At 40.0% G+C, this 21,741-nt stretch overlaps 1 long non-coding RNA gene across 1 annotated transcript in view; it reads left to right on the top strand.

Annotated features, from left to right (window-relative positions):
* Positions 1-17,380, top strand: part of LOC143667999 (uncharacterized) — a 43,207-nt gene extending 25,827 nt beyond the window's left edge. Inside the window, exons 3-4 of the long non-coding RNA XR_013168230.1 lie at positions 11,317-11,498; positions 17,299-17,380. This is a non-coding gene — a long non-coding RNA (uncharacterized LOC143667999). The remainder of the gene's footprint in view (positions 1-11,316; positions 11,499-17,298) is intronic.
* Positions 17,381-21,741: the final 4,361 nt, after the last annotated feature.

The raw sequence follows: 21,741 nt of genomic DNA, 5'->3' as shown, positions 1-21,741 counted from the left end.
GCCTCACCACTTCCTCTACCCCTTGTCCTTCCACTGCACTCCTCTTGCTGACCCCTGACCCAGAACAATCCTTTCATGGGCTTTCTCCACTCTAGCCTTGGGATGACGCACAAACTGTGGAACTGGGAGGACTGTGTCCAAGCTGAATACCACCTAGAATCTTCTTCAGGGTCCCCAGTCACCCTTTGCAGACAGATTGCTCCGAGGCTTTCCCACCAACCTCAATTCCAAAGCCTCCACTCCTCCCACCCCATTCTCAACAAATGATCTTATGTCTTAATTTACGAAAAATTAGAACCCACTGGGCAAGAACTTCTCCACTACTCCCAACACTCTCCAAAACTTACCCATATTCCCACCCATCCTTTAATATATGCCTCTCCTTTGCAGTAGAGGTGGTCTTCTCCCATTTAAGGCTAATTCCTCCACCTTTCTCCATATTTTATAGAGCCTTATTCTGTCCTTGATTCTTCAACTTCTCTCTCCCTAAAAGATCCATCTCTTTAGCAACTACACTCCTATCTGCGTCTTGCAGTTTGAACCCTCTGCCTCCCTCTCAATACCATCTCCACTTCCAGCTTCTTTTCTCCCACTCCTCTTTTTCTTGACCAAATATTTCTCTTAGAAACTAGTGTCTTCAGCTTTCTCCACTTCCTTCCTCCTACTCACCTATCCACTGCAATGTGGTTTCTGATCCCAACTTTCCCCTAAAACCACTTTCCCAGAGGTCATTAAAAACTCTCTCATTCTTGAATCCAATAGACACTTTTCAGACTACAGCTCAGTTTGCTTTTCTGCTGCGTTCAACATGGTGGCCCATTCCTTCCTTCTTAAAAATCCCTCTTAGGAGTGGTGGGCTGGCTGATGGTAGCAGGGCTGAAAGCAGACTGATGAGGAATGTCAGAGGACTTGGATCCAGCTAGAGGACAAGATTCCAGTTACTGAACCTTCAGCAGGTGGCCCTTTTGAAAGTCAATATCTTCTTCAGAAAGGATTTCCTTGTATGAAAAATGAACTTTTGCTCAGTCATTCTCTTGAATTATCAGAAAATAATTTCCAGTTCAAAATAAAATGAATTTTTCCACACAATAAAAATAAAAATAAGAACCAGAAACAGTTTGCATTCAGCTAGCAAAGCCACCAGTATACCTTCACTATCCTGCTTCAGGGGTATATCAACTCTCCAGTCCTATGTCACACTCTTGTCCTCAGGGACCTTGAATATTTCTCCCTCCCAAAAGACATCACACTGACCCATTGTATTGATGATACCATGTTGATTGGACCTAGTGAGCAAGAATGACCAACTTCTCTAGAGTTATTGGTAAGGCATTTGCATGTTAGGGGATGGGAGAGAAATCCAACAAAAATCCAGGGGCCTTCCAGCTCAATGAAATTTCTAGGTGCCCAGTGGTGTGGGGCATGTTGAGCTATCCCTTCCAAGGTGAAGGATAAGCTGCTGCATCTGGCCCCTCCTATGACCAAAAAAGAGTCACAATGACTAGTTGGCCTCTTTGGATTTTGGAGACAATGTATTCCTCATTTGGTACTGAATGACAAGAAAAGCTGCTGGTTTTAAGTGGGATCAGAACAAGAGGAGGCTCTATGACAAGTCCAGTCTGCTTTGAAGCTGCTCTACCACTTGGGCCATATACTCCAGCAGTTCCAATGGTTCTGGAAGTGTCAGTGGCAAATAGAGATGCTGTCTGGAGCCTTTGGCAGGTCCCTATAGGAGAATCACAATGCAGACCCTTAAGATTTTGGAGCAAAGACTTGCCATCTGCTGCAGACAACTACTCTCCTTTTGAGAAACAGCTGTTAGCCTGCTACTGGACCTTAGTAGAGATTGAATACTTAACCATGGGCCACCAAGTTACCATGAGCTCTGAGTTCCCTATCATGAGCTAGGTGTTGTCTGACCCACCAAGCCATAAAGTTGGGTGTGCCCAGCAGCACTCCATCATAAAGTAGAAATAGTATATACGAGATAGGGCTCAAGCAGGACCTGAAAGCATAAGTAACTTACATAAAGTAGTGGTCCAAATGCCCGTGACCCTCATTCTTGCCAGATTACCTTATCTTTCCCAGACAAGCACTGTGGACTCTTGTAGAGCTCCTGACAGTCCAGTTGACTGAAGAAGAGAAAACTTGGGCCTGGTTTACAGATGGTTCTGCATGCAGAACCACATGGAAGTGGACAGCTGCAGCACTACAACCCCATTCTGGTATGTTCTTAAAGGACAGTGGTGAGGAGAAATCCTCCCAGGGGGGCAGGACTTTAAGCAGTGCACCTGCTTGTTCATTTCGTTTGGAAGAAGAACTGGCATTTGTGTATTGACTCATGGGCTGCTGCTAATGGTTTGGCAGGACAGTCAGGACTTGGAAGGAGCATGATTGGAACATTGGTGACAAAGAGGTCTGGGGAAGAGGTATGTGCATAGACCTTTTAGAGTGAGCACATAACATGAAGCTGTGTGTCCTGTGTGAATACTTACCAGAGGGTGACTTCAGCAGAGGAAGGTTTTAATAATCAAGTGGGTAAAATGCCCTGTCCTGCAAAAACAAGTCATCCTCTTTCCTCAGCCACTCCTGCCAATGCCCAATGGGCTCATGAACAAAGTGGTCATGGTGGTAGGGATGGGGGTGATGCATGAGTTCAGCAACAAGGACTTTCCCCCACCAAGGCTAACCTGGCTACAACCACAGCTGAGTGCCCAATGTGCCAGCAGGAGAGACCCACACTTAGTTCCCAATATGGCACTATTCCTGGAGATGATCAGCCTGCTACCTGGTGGTAGGTTGATTACATTGGACCACTTCATCATGGAAGGGGCAGCGATTTGTTCTAGCTAGACATGTATTCCGGATGTAGATTTGCCTTCCCCATACACAATGCTTCTGCAAAAACTACCATCCGTGGACTTATGGAATGCCTTATCCACCATCATGGTATTCCACACAGCATTGCTTCTTATCAAGGAACCCATTTCACAGCAAATGAAGTGTGGGAATGGGCACGTGCTCATGGGATTCTCTGGTTTTACCACGTTCCCCATAATCCAGAGGCAGCTGGGTTGATAAAATGGTGGAATGGCCTTTGGAGGACCCAATTATGGTGCCATCCAGGTGGCAATACCTTGCAGGGCTGGGGTAATGTTCTCCAGGAGGCTGTGTATGCTCTGAATCAGTGTCCACTGCATGGTGCTATATAAACCACTATCCCATAGCCAGGATTCACAGGTCCAGGAATCAAGGAGTGGAAATAGGAGTGGCACCACTCACCATCACCCCTAATGATCTACTGGAAAAAATTCTTGCTTCCTGTCCCTGAAACCTTAAGCTCTACTAGTCTACAGGTCTTTGTTCCAAAAGGGGGAGGGCTCCTTTCAGGAGACACAACAATGATTCCATTGAACTGGAAGTTAAGATTGCCACCTGGCTACTTTGGGCTTGTCATGCCACTGAATCAATAGGCAGAAAGGTGATTACTGTTCTGTCTGGTGTGATTGATCCTGACTATCAAGAGGAAATAGGACTGCAACTACACAACAGAGGTAAAGAAGAGTTTTCCTGGAATACAGGAAATCCTCTAGGGCACCACTTTGTACTACCTGTGATTAAATTAAATGGAAAACTGCAAAAGCCTAATCTAGACAGGAACTACCAATAGCTCAGAAACTTCAGGAATGAAGGTCTGAGTCACCCTATCTGGCAAAGAACCATGACCAGCTGAAGTGCTTGCTGAGGGGAAAGGGTACATGAAATGGGTAGTCAAAGAAGGTAGTGATAAATATGAACTACAGCCACGTGACCAGTTACAGAAACATGGACTGTGATTGTATGAATATTTTCTCCCTGTTTCGTTATAAGCATGTTTGCATTGCACATAGCAAATATCTTATTCTTCTTTCATCATATGACATAAGTTGTATTGCTCATGTCATAGTATTTAAGTCACAGGATATGAAGTTAAAGAGTGAATGTTACCTGAGGTCTTGCACCTGATTCTGGAGAGCTGTAGTGCATTTATGTTGGTATGCAGGACATTTGAGTATGGTTAGGCTAAACACATGTCTGTTATTGTGTTCTTTTTTTTAAATTAACCATGTTTCAATGTGATGTGTATAGCTGCCAAGTTGACAGGACAGGGACTGTGATGGTCAGGTTCTGGTGTCAACTTGGCCAAATGATTATGACCAGTTGTCTGGTCAGGCAAGCAGTGGCCTGACTACTGCTGCCAAGACATTGTGTGGCTAATTGAGAAACTGGAAGGCTGGTGCACTAAATCATCGGTCAATTGATTGCATCTGTGGCTGATTACATCCGTGATCAACTAAGGCATATCTCCCACAATGAGATAATCCAGTCAGCTGAAGGCTTTTAAGGAAGAAGAGATTTTTTTCACCACTTCTTCAGCCAGCAAGCCTCTCCTGTGGAGTTTGTCCAGACCCTTAATTGGGGCTGCCAGTTTCACAGCCTGCCCTGCGGATTTTGGACTTTTTCATCCCCACGGTTGTGTGAGACACCTTCATAAATCTCATATTTACAGACATCTCCTGTTGGTTCTATTTCTCTAGAGAACCCTGACTAATACATGCACTAGCAGACAATTTCAAGCAGCCTAATATATATGTCATTGGAGTCCCTGAACAAAGAGTTGGGAGTGAGGTAGAAAAGATATATGCAGAAATAATAGCCCAAAGTTCTTCAAATTTAATGAAAACTATAAACTCACTGATCCAAGAGGGTCAATAAAGCATAAGCATAAGAAACGTGAAAAAATTACAGCTAAGCACATCTTAATAAAATTGCTTAAAACTAGTGCCATTGATAAAAAGACTATTAAAACCAGTCAGAGATAAAAGACACTGTGCCAATGAGCAAAGATAAAAATAACAGGTGATTTCTTGTTGGAAGTGATGCAACTTATAAACAATGGATAACATCCTTAAAACGGTGAAGTAATCAAATTAGAATTCTTTACCTAGTGATATTATCTTTCAAAAGTAAATTCAAAGTAAAGACTCCCATGCATATAAAAGCTGAATGAATTCATCATTGGCATACATTCAATATAAAAAAAAAAAGAAAAAAAGAAAGAAAAAACCTACAAAAACAAAAACTCTTAGAAAACTAGGACTAGAAGGGAACTTTTAAAATCTAATAATGGACATCTTTGAAAAAACATCTAATATGATTATAGTAATTATGTTTCATCAATTGTAACAAAGATACCATACAACTGCAAAATGTAAGTAGGGGAAACTGTGTGTGGAGGGTGGGGTATTATATGAGTTTTCTGTAAATCTACAACTGCTTCAATAAAATCAATTATTAAAAAAAAACCTTGCATCTAACATCATAGTCAATGGTGGAAAATGGAATTATTTTCCCCTAACTTCAAATATGAAGCAGATGTTTGATCTTATTGCTTATATTCAAAATCTTACTGGTGGTTCTAGCCAGTGCAGTAAGGCAAGAAAGAGAAATTAAAGGCTTCCTGTTTGGAAAAGAAGAAAAATTTGTCATCTTTACAGATGACAATCTTCTATGTATAAGAGAAACCCAATGGAATCTGCTACTAACCTATCAGCACATGAGTTCGACAAGGGTTCAGGGTATCAGATCAATATAAAAAAATCAATTATATTTCTATGTAGTAGTGTATTAGTTAGGGCTCTCTAGAGAAACAGAATCAACAGGGAATACTCACAAATATAAAATTTATGAAAGTGTCTCACGTGACCATGGGAATGCAGAGTCCAAAATCTGCAGGGCAGGCTGTGAAGCAGACTATTCCAATGGAGGATCTGGATGAACTCCACACGGAGAGGCTCATCAGCTGAAGCAGAAAGAGAGCCTGTCTCCTCTGGATCCTCCTTAAAAGGCTTCCAGTGATTATATTAAGCATCACTCATTGCAGAAGACAGTCCCCTTGGCTGATTACAAATGGAATCAGCTGTGGATACAGCTGACGTGCTCATGATCTACTTCTATGAATAGTCCATATTGCAACAGACAGGCCAGCACTTGCCCGACCAGAGAAACAGGTACCACCACTTGGCCAAGTTGACACATGAACCTGACGATGACAAGTAGCAACTTGGAAATTAATATTCAAATAAGCAAAACCATTTAAACTAGTATAAAAATATAAAATATTAGGAATAAATATGACTAAAGTTGTTGTACTGGTTTGAAGCTATGATATACCCCAGAAAAGCCATTTCCTTTAATTTAATCCTCATTCAATATTACTGAGTGGGACCTTTCTAATTGTTTCGATGGAGATATGACCTACCCAATTGTGGGTGGTAACTTTTGATTAGATGGTTTCCATGGAGATGTGTCACCACCCGTTCAAAGTGGGGTTGCTTACTGGAGTCCTTTAAGAGGGAACCATTTTGAAAAAGTGTCAGCACCACCAGAACCAACAGAGCCCATGCAGCCAGAGGCTATTGGAGATAAAGAAAGAAAATGCCCCCAGGGAAGCTGTTGAAGAAGCCCAGAAATCACCATGTGCCTTCTCAGGAGAGAGAAATCCCAAACACTATTCTTGAACCAAGGTATGTTCCCCTGGATGCCTTAATTTGGACATTTTTATAGCCTTGCCTTAATTTGCACATCTTCACAGCCTCAGAAGTATAAACTTGTAAACTGTTCCTTACAGTGAACTGACTGAGGTAGAGAAAACTCAGGCCTGGTTTACAGATAGTTCAGCACGATATTCAGGTACCACCCGAAAGTGGACAGCTGCAACATTACAACCCCTTTCTGGGGTGTCCTTGAAGGACAGTGGTGAGGGGAAATCCTCCCAGTGGGCAGAACTTCGAGCAGTGCATCTGGTTGTTCATTTTGCTTGGAAGGAAAACTGGCTAAAGGTGCATTTGTATACTGACTCATAGGCTGTTGCTAATGGTTTGGCTGGATGGTCAGGGACTTGGAAAGACCATAATTGGAAAATTGATGACAAAGAGGTCTGGGGAAGAAGTATGTGGATAGACCTTTCTTAGTGGGCTAAAAACATGAACATATTTGTGTCCCATATGAATGCGCACCAGAGGGTGACTTTAGCAGAGGAAGGCTTTAATAATCAAGTGGATAAGATGACCCATTCTGTGGATACCAGTCAGCCTCTTTCCCCAGCAACTCCTGTCATTGCCCAATGGGCTCATGAACAAAGTGGTCATGGTGGTAAGGATGGAGGGTATGCATGGGCTCAGCAACATGGACTTCCACTCACCAAGGTTGACTTGGCTACAGCCACTGCTGAGTACCCAATCAGCCAGCAGCAGAGATCCACACTCAGCCCCTGATATGGCACCATTCCCTGAGGTGACAGCCAGCTACATGGTGGCAGGTTGATTACATCAGACCACTCCCTTCATGGAAGGGGTAGTGATTTGTTCTAACTGGAATAGACACATACTCTGGATATGGGTTTGCTTTCCCTTTATGCAATGCTTCTGCCAAAACTACCATCTGTGGGCTTACAGAATGCCTTATCTATTGTCATGGTATTCCACATAGCATTGCTTCTGATTAAGGAACATACTTCACAGCAAATGAAGTGCGGGAATGGGCACATGCTCATGGAATTCTCTGGTCTTACCATGTTCCCCATCATCCAGAAGCAGCTGGATTGATAGAACGCTGGAATGGCCTTTTGAAAACTCAATTACGGTGCCAACTGGGTGGCAATACCTTGAAAGGCTGGGGTAATGTTCTCCAGGAAGCTGTGTATGCTCTGAATCAATGTCCGCTGTATGGTGTTGTTTCTCCCATAGCCAGGATCCATGGGTCCAGGAACCAAGGGGTGGAAATGGGAATGGTACCACTCACTATTACCCCTAGTGATCCACCAGGAAAATTTTTGCTTCCTGTCCCTGTCATCCTGAGCTCTGCTGGTCTGTAGGTTTTAGTTCCAAAAGGGGGAGTGCTTCCATCAGGAGAAACAACAATGATTCCATTGAACTGGAATCTAAGACTGCCACCTGGTCACTTTGGGCTACTCATGCCCCTGGGTCAACAAGCCAAGAAGGGGATTACATTATTGTGTGGGATGATTGACCCTGACTATCAGGGGGAAATAGGACTGCAACTACGCAATGGAGGTAAAGAAGAGTTTTCCTGGAATATAGGAGATCCCTTAGGGCATCTTTTAGTACTACCATGCCCTGTGATTAAAATCAATGGAAAATTGCAACAGCCCAATCTAGGCAAGACTATACCAATGGATCTGAAACTTCAGGAATGAAGGTTTGTGTCACCCCACCAGGCAAAGAAACACAGCCAACTGAAGTGTTTGTTGAGGGTAAAGGGAACATGGAATGGGTAGTGGAAGAAGGTAGTGATAAATATGAACTTCAACCACATGATCAGTTACAGAAACAAGGACTGTGATACTGTTTTGTTCCTGTTATACTATTTAAGTTATCAAGTTTAAGAATGACTATTATCTAAGGACTTGCGCCCTATTCTGGAGAGAGTTAATGTGTTTCCGGTTATATGCAGGACAGTTGAGTATTGTTAGGTGAACCATTGTTTTAATGGTTTTTATTTAGAAATTAGGTATGGTTTAAGGTGGTATTTACAGCTGCCAAGTTGACAAGGGGTGGACTGTCATGGTCAGGTTCATGCGTCAACTTGGCCAAGTGGTGGTACCTGTATGTCTGGTGGGGCAAGTGCTGGCCTGTCTGTTGCAATGAGGACATTTCTAGAATTAAATCATGATCATGTCAGCTGCATCCACAGCTGATTTCACTTGTAATCAGCCAAGGGGAGTGTCTTCTGCAATGAGTGATGCTTAATCTAATCACTGAAAGCCTTTTAAGGAGAATCCAGAGGAGACAGGCTCTCTTCCTGCTTCGGGTGGTGAGCTTCTCCCGTGGAGTTCATCCAGACCCTCCATCGGAATCGTTGGCTTCACAGCCTGCCCTGCGGATTTTGGACTCTGCGTTCCCGCAGTCACATGAGGCACTTATAAATTTTATATTTGTGAGTGTTCCCTGTTGATTCTGTTTCTCTAGAGAACCCTAAGTAATACACATACAGTCTATTTGGAACTAAGAGGTAAAGGTGAAAGGGCATGTCTTATTTTTTTTAACAAACGGTGCTGCAATAATTGTATATCCATATGCAAGAAAATGAACTCAAATCACTATCTCTCATCACATACAAAAATTAATAGATCATAGATGGATCTAAGTGAAAGACCTAAATCTATAAATCTATAAAAGCTCTAAGAAAATATATAGGATGAAGTCTTTGTGATCCTGGATTAGGCAAAGATTTCTTCACAACAACAAAAAAACAATCCACACAAATAAATGATAAGGGGGTATGGAGGTAGTTCAGTGGTAGAATTCTCACTTGCCATGAGGGAGACCCGAGTTTGATTTCCAGCCCAGGCACTTCCCAAACAAACAAGCAAAAAATAACAAATGAAAAACCAACCCCCCCCCCCAAAAATTCAATAAATGGTGTAGCAATAAGGGGATACTTACATGGAAAGAGAATGAAATGCCCATGCAAAAAAAAAATAAAAAGCCATATAGCATACAAAAACAAAACAAAACAAAATGATAAATTGTATTTTATTAAAATTAAGAACTGCTCTTAAAAAGACAGTGTTAAGAGAATGAAATTACGAGGCCCTGACTGGGCCAAAATAGCTATAAACCACATACCTAACAAAGGGCTTATATCCAACTCAAATCTCAATAAGAAAACAACCTCTTTTAGAAAAATAGGGAAATTATTGGAATAGACTCTTCACTAAAGAAGATATATTGATGGCAAATAAACATGAGAAGATGCTCAACAGCATTAAGTCATTAAAAAATGCAACAAACCCACAGTGAGTTATCATACTTACTTGAATGTCTAAAATGGAGAATATGAAGTTATTGTAATACTCATATATTTTGGGAATGATCACTTTGGAAAACAATTAATCAATTTTCTGAAGAGTTAACCTATACACATAACATATGACTTAGGCATTCCACTGCTAAACATTTACCCAAGAGAAATAAAAGCATGTGTCCTTAATAAATTCTTATACGCAAATGTTCGTAACAGATTTGTCTATTCTAGTCAAATACTGGAAACAACCCAAATGACTATAAACAGATGAAGGGATAAAAAAAATTGTGGTAATTCCATACAATGGAATACTCCTCAGCAATATAAATGAGTGAACTACTGGTACATGCGTTAGCATGGATGAATCTCAAACTCATTATGCTGAATGCAAGAGGCCAGACAAAAAGAGGGTACGTAATACCACTTACAAAAGTTCTAGAATATATCTAGGTCTTCTAGTTTTCTTCTTTATTACTTAGAATTATCTGTGGTTTTCTTTTTTTTTTTTTTGAGTGCATGTTTTTGTGAATGGAACATTTTTCCACTTCTATTTCTAACCAATAAGGTTTTTGATATTTTATATGATTATATGGATAACTCTTAAAATTGCTATTTTAAAAATTTATACAAAACTATAGGGTGCACAGTGATTCAGTGGTTGAATGTGCACCTTCCATGTAGGAGACCTGGGTTTGACTCCCAGATCATGCACACACACAAAAAACTATAATCATTTGAGTTTTCTAGATGTACAGCCACAGCATCAGGACCGCATTTTTTTTTTTTCAATTGCTTTTACTTTTATTATTGTGCTGGCTGGCGCTTCCAAAATAATGATGATTCATAAACGTGATAGTGAACATTTCTCATTTGTGATCATAGTGGAAATAGCATTTTATGTATTTAGAATGTTGTTCTAGGTAGGTATGGCAAGCACAGAAATATTTGTTCAGGCTTGCTTCCTTTCGTATAGAGATTAGAATGCTAAGATTGTGTTTCCCAGCATTACTGGCATTGAGATCTGCCAGTGACAAGTTCCTCCAAAGAAACGTGCTCAGGGCTATCCCAGAAGGATAGAAAAATCTGTCAGGCTTTGCGGCAGACACATCTGTTTTTCTCTGGGGCACCTGTGGTAGAGATTTTGCCACCTGATTTTCAGTATTGTAGATGCCAAATAACATGTGGCAATAACTATAGCGTTTCTACTAAGCAGTGCTGTGGTGTGATTGGGAATTTTTCCCAGGCGCTTTGACTGGGTTATCTGGCATTTAAACCCAAGTCTATGGCTTTCGTGAAGATTTTGTTGACTACCTAATGTGTGTGTGTGTGTGTGTGTGTGTGTGTGTGTGTATGTTTTTATTTTTTTTGCATGGGCAGTTACCAGGAATCAAACCCAGGTGTCCAGCATGGCAGACCTAATATATTTTTATTTTTTGCTTTTTTTTCCAGCTGCATGGTCCAGGAATTGAACCCGGGTCTCCCGCATGGAAGGTGGGCATTCTACCACTGAACCACCTGTGTACCCAGCATCCCTGGGTGGGATCGAACCACCAGCCTTTCTGTTAACAGCCGAACGTGCTAATCGATTGCGCCACAGTGACTCTATTTTTAATAAACCCTTTCTGTTCAAGGTAACTAGAGCATATTCTATTACTTAGAACTAAAGACTGGTAAATTTAAAACAGGTTTTCAACCTTGGCATCTTTGATCTTCTGAGCCATTTAATTCTTTGTTATAAGGGAGCTGTCCAGTTCATTGCAGGAGGTTAGCAACATCCCTAGCCTCTATGCATTAGATGCCAGAAGTACCACCATCCTCTCCCCCACCTCGCAATCATACTGTGACTACTGATCATGTCTCCATTAGCTGGTTAATCCCTAAGGCTGCTGTTTAGTTAGGGCTCAGAGGACTGAGGGTCTTTCTAACTGGTTCAGGCAGGAAGCAGTTTACTTACTTGACCATTTCAACTGAAAAGATCCAATGGTGCCCTGGGTATCTGTTCCAACCCAACTAGCTCTAAGACCAAAGAACACATCTGGCAGGGAGCTGCCCACGAGTTTACTTAGGGACTTAGAAACAGAAGATTCTTCCCCAGTGGCAGCCAGATGGGACATGGTAGTGTTCAGCCCAAAAGAGAGAGAAGTGCCACTGGAGTGGTTTATAAAGATTTAGGTCTAAGAATGTGGCAATGCAGTTTCAATAGGGTCTCGAGAAATTTGATTAGGGAGGGGAGTTTTAATGACGTCCTTTCTCCCCTGAGGGGGACTGTCCCAGTCAAGTAGGTAGCTGTGTGCAGTAACTGAGGAGGGGGCAGGGCTGGGCCCTGGGCCCTCACAGTATCCATGGTGGGTTAGGAGACTTAATGAGGCCTGTGTAAGCCTTGGTGAAAGAATGACAGTACATACCCTTGTGATTTGGGGGCAGAGCCATGCCTTCAGTGAACATTCTCTCTCTCTCTTTTTTTAACTTTTATTTATTATATAACATAACATATATACAAAGCAAAGAAAGTAAAAAACAGTAGTTTTCAAAGCACTCTTCAACAAGTAGTTACAAGACAGATCCCAGAGTTTGTCATGGGCTTCCATTTGAACCTCTCAGATTTTTCCTTCTAGCTGCTCCAGAACGTTGGAGGCCAGAAGAGATAAATACATTTTTTTTATCATCACAATCTACTTTTCTTTTTTGTGAAAAATAACACATATAAAAAAAGCAATAAATTTCAAAGTACAGCACCACAGTTAGTTGTAGAACAAATTTCAGAGTATGGTATGGGCTACACTTCCACAATTTTAGGTTTTTACTTCTAGCTGCTCTGAGATACTGGAATCTAAAAGAAATATCAGTGTGATGATTCTGCGGTCATACTTGTTTGTTAAGCGTGACCTCTTATAACTCCACTATCAGCTTCAATCTTTCTATCCCATTCTTTAGGTGTATTTGGGCTATGGCCATTCTAATTTCTTCATATTAGAAGGGACTGTCATTCTATGGGGTAGGTAGATGGAACTAGTTTATATTCTGGAGAGGCTGGGCCCGTTCGGTTTCAGGACTTATCTGGTCCAGGGACCCATCTGGAGGTTGTAGGTTTCTGGGAAGTTACCCTAGTGCCTGGAATCTTATATAATGCCCCAGGTGTTCTTGAATATTCTCCTTTTGAGAAACAGCTCTTGGCTCGCTTAGTGGGCCTAGAAGAGACTGTCTGGCTGTTCAGATGTCCTTAGGACTGACCTATCATGAACTGGCTGATTTCTGATCCCGTAAGCCAGGAACTTTAGCGCAACTCACCATCAAGTAGAAGTGGCGTACAAACATTTCTGCCAGAGTAAGTCCTGAAGGTGTAAGTTTGGGGACTTGGTGGCTCACATTACCAGCGCCTCTGCTGTCACTTCTCCCTCAGCTTACATCTGTAGCATCAAAGGGTTATAAAGGAATATTTAGTGAAATATTACAATATGTTATGGTGAAATTGGGTTTTATATATATATATAAGCTTAGGAAATAGGCTGGCTGTACATACGAAGTCAGTGACAGCCATATCTGAGTAGTAATATGTGGTTTTTGTTTTATTCTTTGATATTCTTTCTGTTTTTTCCAAATTTCTTTACAATGAATACATAATTAGCTTGACCAAGCATACATAGCTGGTAAGTGGCCAAGCCAACATGCACGATCAGGTCTGTCAAACCTTAGATCCCTGTCACACTGTTCCAATGAGTGTTTGCTTTTCATAGGTTTTGTTATCATATTGTAATTGCATTATTTTATTTTCTCAATGTTATTTACGTTATCTATTTTACATGGAAGTTTCAGTAAAGAGGGCAGCCTAGCATACATCATGGTAAATATATATACACAAAATATACATATATTTTTTGTATGCTGTATGGCAGGGTCACATTTCATTATTTTTCCATGTGAGTATCCCGTTATTGCAGCACCATTTGTTGAAATTTTTGTTTGTTTGATTGGTTTATGTTTGTTTGTTGATGGGAAGTTCATGGGCTGGGAATCGAGCTGCAGTCTCCCACATGGCAGGAGAGAATTTTACCACTGAACCACCCTCACACGCCCATGGTACATGTATTTTGATGATCTTATGAATGTTTTCATTTAGCTTTGTTACTTAACGACCCTCCGCACTTGTAGCAAATACGACATTTTGCTTTTTTTTTTTTTATTAACGGAAAAAAAAAGAAATTAACACAACATTTAGAAATCATACCATTCTACATATGCACTCAGCAATTCTTAACATCATCACATAGATGCATGATCATCGTTTCTTAGTACATTTGCATCGGTTTAGAGGAACTAGCAACACAACAGAAAAAGATATAGAATGTTAATATAGAGAAAAGAAATAAAAGTAGTAATAATAGTAAAAAAAAAACAAACAAAAAAAACCCTATAGCTCAGATGCAGCTTCATTCAGTGTCTTAACATGATTACTTTACAATTAGGTATTATTGTGCTGTCCATTTTTGAGTTTTTGTATCTAGTCCTGTTGCACAGTCTGTATCCCTTCAGCTCCAATTACCCATTATCTTACCCTGTTTCTAACTCCTGCTGGACTGTGTTACCAATGACATATTCCAAGCTTATTCTCGAATGTCCATTCACATCAGTGGGACCATACAGTATTTGTCCTTTAGTTTTTGGCTAGACTCACTCAGCATAATGTTCTCTAGGTCCATCCATGTTATTACATGGTTCATAAGTTTATCTTGTCTTAAAGCTGCATAATATTCCATCGTATGTATATACCACAGTTTGTTTAGCCATTCTTCTGTTGATGGACATTTTGGCTGTTTCCATCTCTTTGCAATTGTAAATAATGCTGCTATAAACATTGGTGTGCAAATGTCCGTTTGTGTCTTTGCCCTTAAGTTCTTTGAGTAGATACCTAGCAATGGTATTGCTGGGTCATATGGCAATTCTATATTCAGCTTTTTGAGGAACCGCCAAACTGCCTTCCACAGTGGTTGCACCATTTGACATTCCCACCAACAGTGGATAAGTGTGCCTCTTTCTCCACATCCTCTCCAGCACTTGTTGTTTTCTGTTTTGTTGATAATGGCCATTCTGGTGGGTGTGAGATGATATCTCATTGTGGTTTTGATTTGCATTTCTCTAATGGCCACGGACATTGAGCATCTCTTCATGTGCCTCTTGGCCATCCGTATTTCCTCTTCTGGTAGGTGTCTGTTCAAGTCTTTTTCCCATTTTATAGTTGGGTTGGCTGTCTTTTTGTTGTTGAGTTGAACAATCTCTTTATAAATTCTGGATACTAGACCTTTATCTGATATGTCATTTCAAAATATTATCTCCCATTGTGTAGGCTGTCTTTCTACTTTCTTGATGAAGTTCTTTGATGTACAAAAGTGTTTAATTTTGAGGAGCTCCCATTTATTTATTTATTTCTTCAGTGCTCTTGCTTTAGGTTTAAGGTCCATAAAACTGCCTCCAGTTGTAAGATTCATAAGATATCTCCCTACATTTTCCTCTAACTGTTTTATGGTCTTAGACCTAATGTTTAGATCTTTGATCCATTTTGAGTTAACTTTTGTGTAGGGTGTGAGATATGGGTCTTCTTTCATTCTTTTGCATATGGATATCCAGTTCTCTAGGCACCATTTATTGAAGAGACTGTTCTGTCCCAGGTGAGTTGGCTTGACTGCCTTATCAAAGATCAAATGTCCATAGATGAGAGGGTCTATATCTGAGCACTCTATTCGATTCCATTGGTCGATATATCTATCTTTATGCCAATACCATGCTGTTTTGAGACATTTTGCTATTAATGTCATCTGTTTTGCTTCCACTTTGTTGTAAACCAAGCAACTCATTTGTTAAGAGGCACACTCAATATTTCAGAAGCTGATCTTGCTTCTTCCTGCGTTTACACTTTAGGCATGTGCCCACCAGGTATCAGTGACACGTGACAGGAAATCACCAATATCACAGAATACTGAAATGTCAGATAGGAAGAGGCTTTACAGAGCATTCTAGACCAATAGTTCCAGTCCCCAGATGGGAAAGTTGAGGTCCAGGGAGGTCCAATTCCCAACCCCACAGATATTGGAGGAGCTGGACTAAGGCCCAGATCTTGATCTGTGCTCCAATGCATTTTCCATGATTCCAAACTATATCCACATTTTCTACACTTTCGTTATAAAGCTCCTTTTTAAAAAAAAAAAAATTAGCACAACATTTAGAAATCATTCCATTCTACATATGCAATCAGTAATTCTTAATATCATCACATAGATGCATGATCATCATTTCTTAGTACATTTGCATCGATTTAGAAAAAGAAATAGTAAGACAACAGAAAAAGAAATAAAATGATAAATAGAGAAAAAAATAAAAATAAAAAATAAAAAAATATATAAAAAAACTATAGCTCAGATGCAGCTTCATTCAGTGTTTTAACATAATTACATTACACTTAGGTATTATTGTGCTGTCCATTTTTGAGTTTTTGTATCTAGTCCTGTTGCACAGTCTGTATCCCATCAGCTCCAATTACCCATTATCTTACCCTGTTTCTGACTCTTGATGGTCTCTGTTACCAATGACACATTCCAAGTTTATTCTCTAATGTCAGTTCACATCAGTGGGACCATACAGTACTTGTCCTTTAGTTTTTGGCTAGTCTCACTCAGCATAATGTTCTCTAGGTCCATCCATGTTATTACATGCTTCATAAGTTTATTCTGTCTTAAAGCTGCATAAAATTCCATCGTATGTATATACCACAGCTTGTTTAGCCATTCCTCTGTTGATGGACATTTTGGCTGTTTCCATCTCTTTGCAATTGTAAATAATGCTGCTATAAACATTGGTGTGCAAATGTCCGTTTGTGTCTTTGCCCTTAAGTCCTTTGAGTAGATACCCAGCAATGGTATTGCTGGGTCGTATGGCAATTCTATATTCAGTTTTTTGAGGAACCGCCAAACTGCCTTCCACAGTGGTTGCACCATTTGACATTCTTAAAAGCTCCTTTTAAGAGTTAAGCAAACTTCAAACTGCAACTACAGTGTGAGAAGATATTTTGGAGGAAGCAACAACAACAAAAAAGAATAAGCTCCTTGTATATATATATATATATACACACACAATAAATTGCATGTGTGCATGCATTTCATATACTTATTCACACACATACACATACAAACCAGAGAGAGGAGAGAGGGAGTAGAGAGAGAGAAGAAAACATTACTCATTCAATTACGGCTTACTTTAAGGGAACATTGTACCTAGTCCCTGATTGCGTGGTACTTTGACTTTTAGCTTCTATTTTTCTAGATGCTATACTTTCTTCTTTCTGTGCCATGCTCAATAGTTTCCAAGTAATCCAAGGGGAGGTGCAAATCTACTTTTGAGGCATTTTTTTTTAACTATAACGGCCTGTTCTTCTGCCTCCAGATTACAGCTCTAAGATCTTATCTTCCCCTGAAGAAAGCATGAAGTGTTGCTGAAAGGTGGAAAACTAAAATTGCCTCCTCAGGCAGGATGATTTTATCATTCTGTTTTCTGAGAGAGCTATCTGGCCTATTAAAGTGCATTACTAATACCTTTTGCTCTACTCTCCCTACCATCATTTCAAATCATTTGTTACCCCACTAAACAGGACCATATAGCTTACAATGAACCAGAATATTTTAAACAAGAATAAATGGAAAATTCTTTTTTCTTAGAGATCCCACCACCCTTTCATAGAACTTTTGCTTAAAAATTCTTGATCATTCTCGTTTAATTAAGTTCCCTAGCTTCTAGAATCCAATATTCTCTCCACAAATGCTGCCTTATTTCTCAGGTGGTTTTCACATCTCCTTTTTCTATTCTAATTCCTAACTGCCTTGCCAACTTTACTCATGTCTTGCTTTGCTCTATTTGCCAACTTATTTTTTTATCAACTCCTTGCTTTGCATATAGTGAAAAACATCATCACTGTAACACACCTACTAAAAATCTAATGTCACTGAAATCTCTGAGAACTAACTTGTTGATGCTTCCTTCTGCCTCTTTGATCACTGTTTTTGCTCTAGATGTGAGTACAGTAGACCCTGAAGTCTGTACCCCTATGTAAATGTGTGACCTGTCATTTCTACAACTGGGGACAATGTCTTCTTGAAATAATCAAGTGTAAAAGCTGTGAAAATTTTACATCTCCTCAGCAGTCATATATATTCCTAGCTAGATTTGCCTGAAACAAGTTATTTCTAGCTTTGTGTTCAGGTAACATCTATTGACATGGTCTCTAAGCACTTTTTATTAAGGATATTGTGTCAGCACTCTGATAATTTTTTTTGGCATGGACAGGCTCCAGGAATCAAACTGGGGTCTCTGGCATGGCAAGCAAGAACTCTGCCACTGAGCTACCATTGCACCACCCAGAATTCTGCTTTTAAGACAAAGAAACCAACGATACTGTTGCTGGTATCACTTATGCATTTTTTCTTTAAGAAAATTCTTCTTATAGTTTTTTTTAGTAGTAGAATTGGAAAAAATCCTGCAGAAATTCTGAAGTTCAAATTATTACGAACTCATATCTGAAATGTTAAGTGTAGATGAGTCATTTAACTGAAAGCACTTTATAAAACTAAGATTATTCCATTTTTTGCAAATTGACTTAATAAAGCACTGTGCTGGCTTGAAATGATATATGGACCCTAGAAAAGCCATGTTTTAACCTTAATCCCATTTTGTAGAAGAAGCATTTCTTCTAATCCCTATTCAGTATTGTAAATTTGGAACTGTAATTAGATCTCCTTGGAGATGTGATTTAATTAAGAGTGGTTGTTAAACTGAAGTAGGTGACAGCATGTCTCCACCCATTTGGGTGGGCCTTGATTAGTTTCTGGACTCCTGTAAAAGAGGGAACATTTTGGAGAATGAAAGAGATTCGGAGAGAGCAGAGAATGCTGCAGCACCAGGAAGCAGAGAGTCCATGAGCCAGTGGCCTTTAGAGATGAAGAAGGAAAATGTCTCCCAGGGAGCTTCATGAAACCGGAAGCCAGGAAAGAAAGCCGTGTTTGCCATGTGCCCTTGGAGCTGAGAGAGAAGCCCTGACTGTGTTCGCTGTGTGCCTTCTCACTTGAGAGAGAAACCTTGAACTCCATTGGCCTTTTTGAATCAAGGAGTCTTTCCCTAGATGTCTGTGATTGGACATTTGTATAGACTTGTTTAATTGGGACATTTTCTCAGCCTTAGAACTGTAAACTAGCAACTTATTAAATTCCCCTTTTCAAAAGCCATTCTGTTTCTGATATATTGCATTCTGGCAGCTAGCAAACTAGAAGAAGCACCCTTCTAAATTCCTGTAATTTTTCACAGAAGACTGCAAAGGCTCACTGATTAGAAGGACTTGAGCTCAATAATGAAACAATTCTCTGGTAGGCTAGTCTGTAACACTGATATCATCTGAATTCAGGAGATGGCAAATATGTCTATGATATTGCTGTTTGAGAATTTTAATCCTTTTTAAAATGAGCTTTGAATGGCCAGCTATGTTTGAAAGGCTAGACATTTGGCTCTGTTTAGGAAAATCTTAAAACAACATGCGTTCTATGATTAAAAAAAAAGAAGAAAAAAAACATGTCAATTCTATCAGAATTTAAGTTTGGATAGCATTAAAGAAATTCCAGGAATTTCAAATCATTTGTGAAATGTTTTTTAAAGGGCCTAACACACTTAGATACTGAATACATGTTTTATAAGCATTAGCTCTTTACTTGTCAATCTATATGTGGGAATGTTAAAAGAAATACCTCTTCTTCAAGCTAGATATTTACATTTTCTTTGCTTTTTACTTAATACAATAACAAGCCTACAGAAAATGCTTCATATGGTAGCACTCTGGCCAAAGAGAAGGGACATCAATTAGGAATAGTTTCAGAAACAGATTTGAAAAGCAAATAACCACTTTCAAAATGTTGTTATTAAAAGAGGAAAGTAAATATATTGTTTAACCCTTTGTGAAGGGATGGGGTCATAGAGGAACTGGGTCTCAAGAAGAAATATGAAAGGTGAGTTGGTATTCTCTGTTGCTTCCATTGCAGAACTGCCATGGTGGAAGAAAAATATAACCTGAACAAAAGGCATAGGAATATGAAACAAACTAGAGACATTGACGGAACTGCGAGCTCTTTGATTTTGCAGAAGCAACTAATATGCTTGTCCTGGGCAGAGGAGGGACTCGGTCCAGAAATAAAGATGGAGAGGTAGTCAAGGTCCAGATAATGGGCAACATTTTATGCTCCACTAAGATGTTAGGGATTCGTCCCAGAGGTGAGCATCAAGAGTTTTAAAATAGGGAAACAGCATGATTATGTTTTTATATTATTGCTTAGGCAATAATATGGAAGATGGAATGGGTGTGTGTGAGTCTAGTGGCAAAAAGAACAACTAGAAAATAGTGTAATTGTATTGAAAAGAGAAAACAAGGAACAGTGATCATGACAGAGGTAAAATCGGAACAAATACGGGGGTAAGGTAAGAGTGGAGATGAAGGTGACTGCTTTTGGCCTGAGTTACTCCTGAATGGAGGTGCCAAGTAAGGGGATATGAGAAGGAATGGTCTCCAGGAAAATATTTATTCCATTTTAGACTTGTTGCCTTCAAGGTGTTTAGAACATATAGTTCAAGATCTCTGGAGGGAAAGATAAAGATCTGGATTCAAGAAGTAATAGGGTGGAATTGCCCTATGATCCTGAAACCCCATTGCCCAGTATATACCTGGAGGAGCTGAGTGTGGGGATGGGAATGGACATCTGCACACTGGTGTTTATTGCAGCAGTACTTGGAATTCACAATGATGGAGGCGGCCTAAGTATAACAACAACAGAAGAATGGAAGTGGGAACTGTGGTGTAGACATACAATGGACTACTGAGTGGCCACAAGAAAGGATGAAGTTGTGAGGCATGCAACTAGGTGAATTAACCTTAAGGGCTGTATGTTGAATGAAATGTCAGGAACAAACAAACAAAAACAAATATTATCATGTCCCACTCATATGGACTAACTATAATATAAAAACTCAGTGAACTGAAGTTGAGAGCATGCATTATCAGGTTGGGGCCTATTGTAAAGGGTCCTAGATTGTAAGCTCTTACAACAATCACATCTATTCAGAAGTTGTAACTGGTAATTCTAAATTCTGAGATAGTGAGCTGTTTGTGTATAACCTGGTGGCTCCCTGAAACTTCAGGTATTTATGTGAGACACCTGAGACTTAGAGTTAGTGCTCTCAAGCTTTGAAAGTCAGCAGCACCCCATGCAGGAACTGTTTAAAAAGTTGAAAATTTGCTCAGGCTTCAACTAGTGATGTGAAGGAAGCTGATCTGGACAGGACTGGGGTAGATCAGAATACAGGGTAAAGGGTGATATGGTCCATATTTAAAAACTTCAACTTCTGTGTGAAACCAAAGGGAAAGATGTTTGGTGAAAAATTTATATTTTGGATAGTGCATTACCTAGTTTAACTTGTAAGGTAAGTTTAGTTGAACACCATAAATGCATAGAATCTTGAATAAGACATGCGATTGTGTTGGCTTGTCCAAGTTAGGGTAATGTCCTGATATATCCAGAGTAATTTGGGCAGTGAATAAGGAAGTATTTGCAGAGACCCCTTGGGGAACTGAGGAGAAAGGGGACATTCTCAACTTCCCCATTTGGAGAATTTCTGATGTTCTCAGAGACAGTGGAGACAACCAAGTCAATAGCTGAGCCCCAAATCTTGGGGTTCGCCTCTATGGAACTTACTCCTGCAAAGGAGAAACTAAGCCTACTTATAATTACACCAAAGAGTCACCTCCAGAGAACCTCTTTTGTTGCTCAGATGCGGCCTCTCTGTCAGCCAACTCGG

The sequence above is a fragment of the Tamandua tetradactyla genome, chromosome 24, assembly GCF_023851605.1.
Source record: "Tamandua tetradactyla isolate mTamTet1 chromosome 24, mTamTet1.pri, whole genome shotgun sequence".
Taxonomy (NCBI): Eukaryota; Metazoa; Chordata; class Mammalia; order Pilosa; family Myrmecophagidae; genus Tamandua; species Tamandua tetradactyla.
This window is presented reverse-complemented; position numbering and strand designations above follow the sequence as displayed.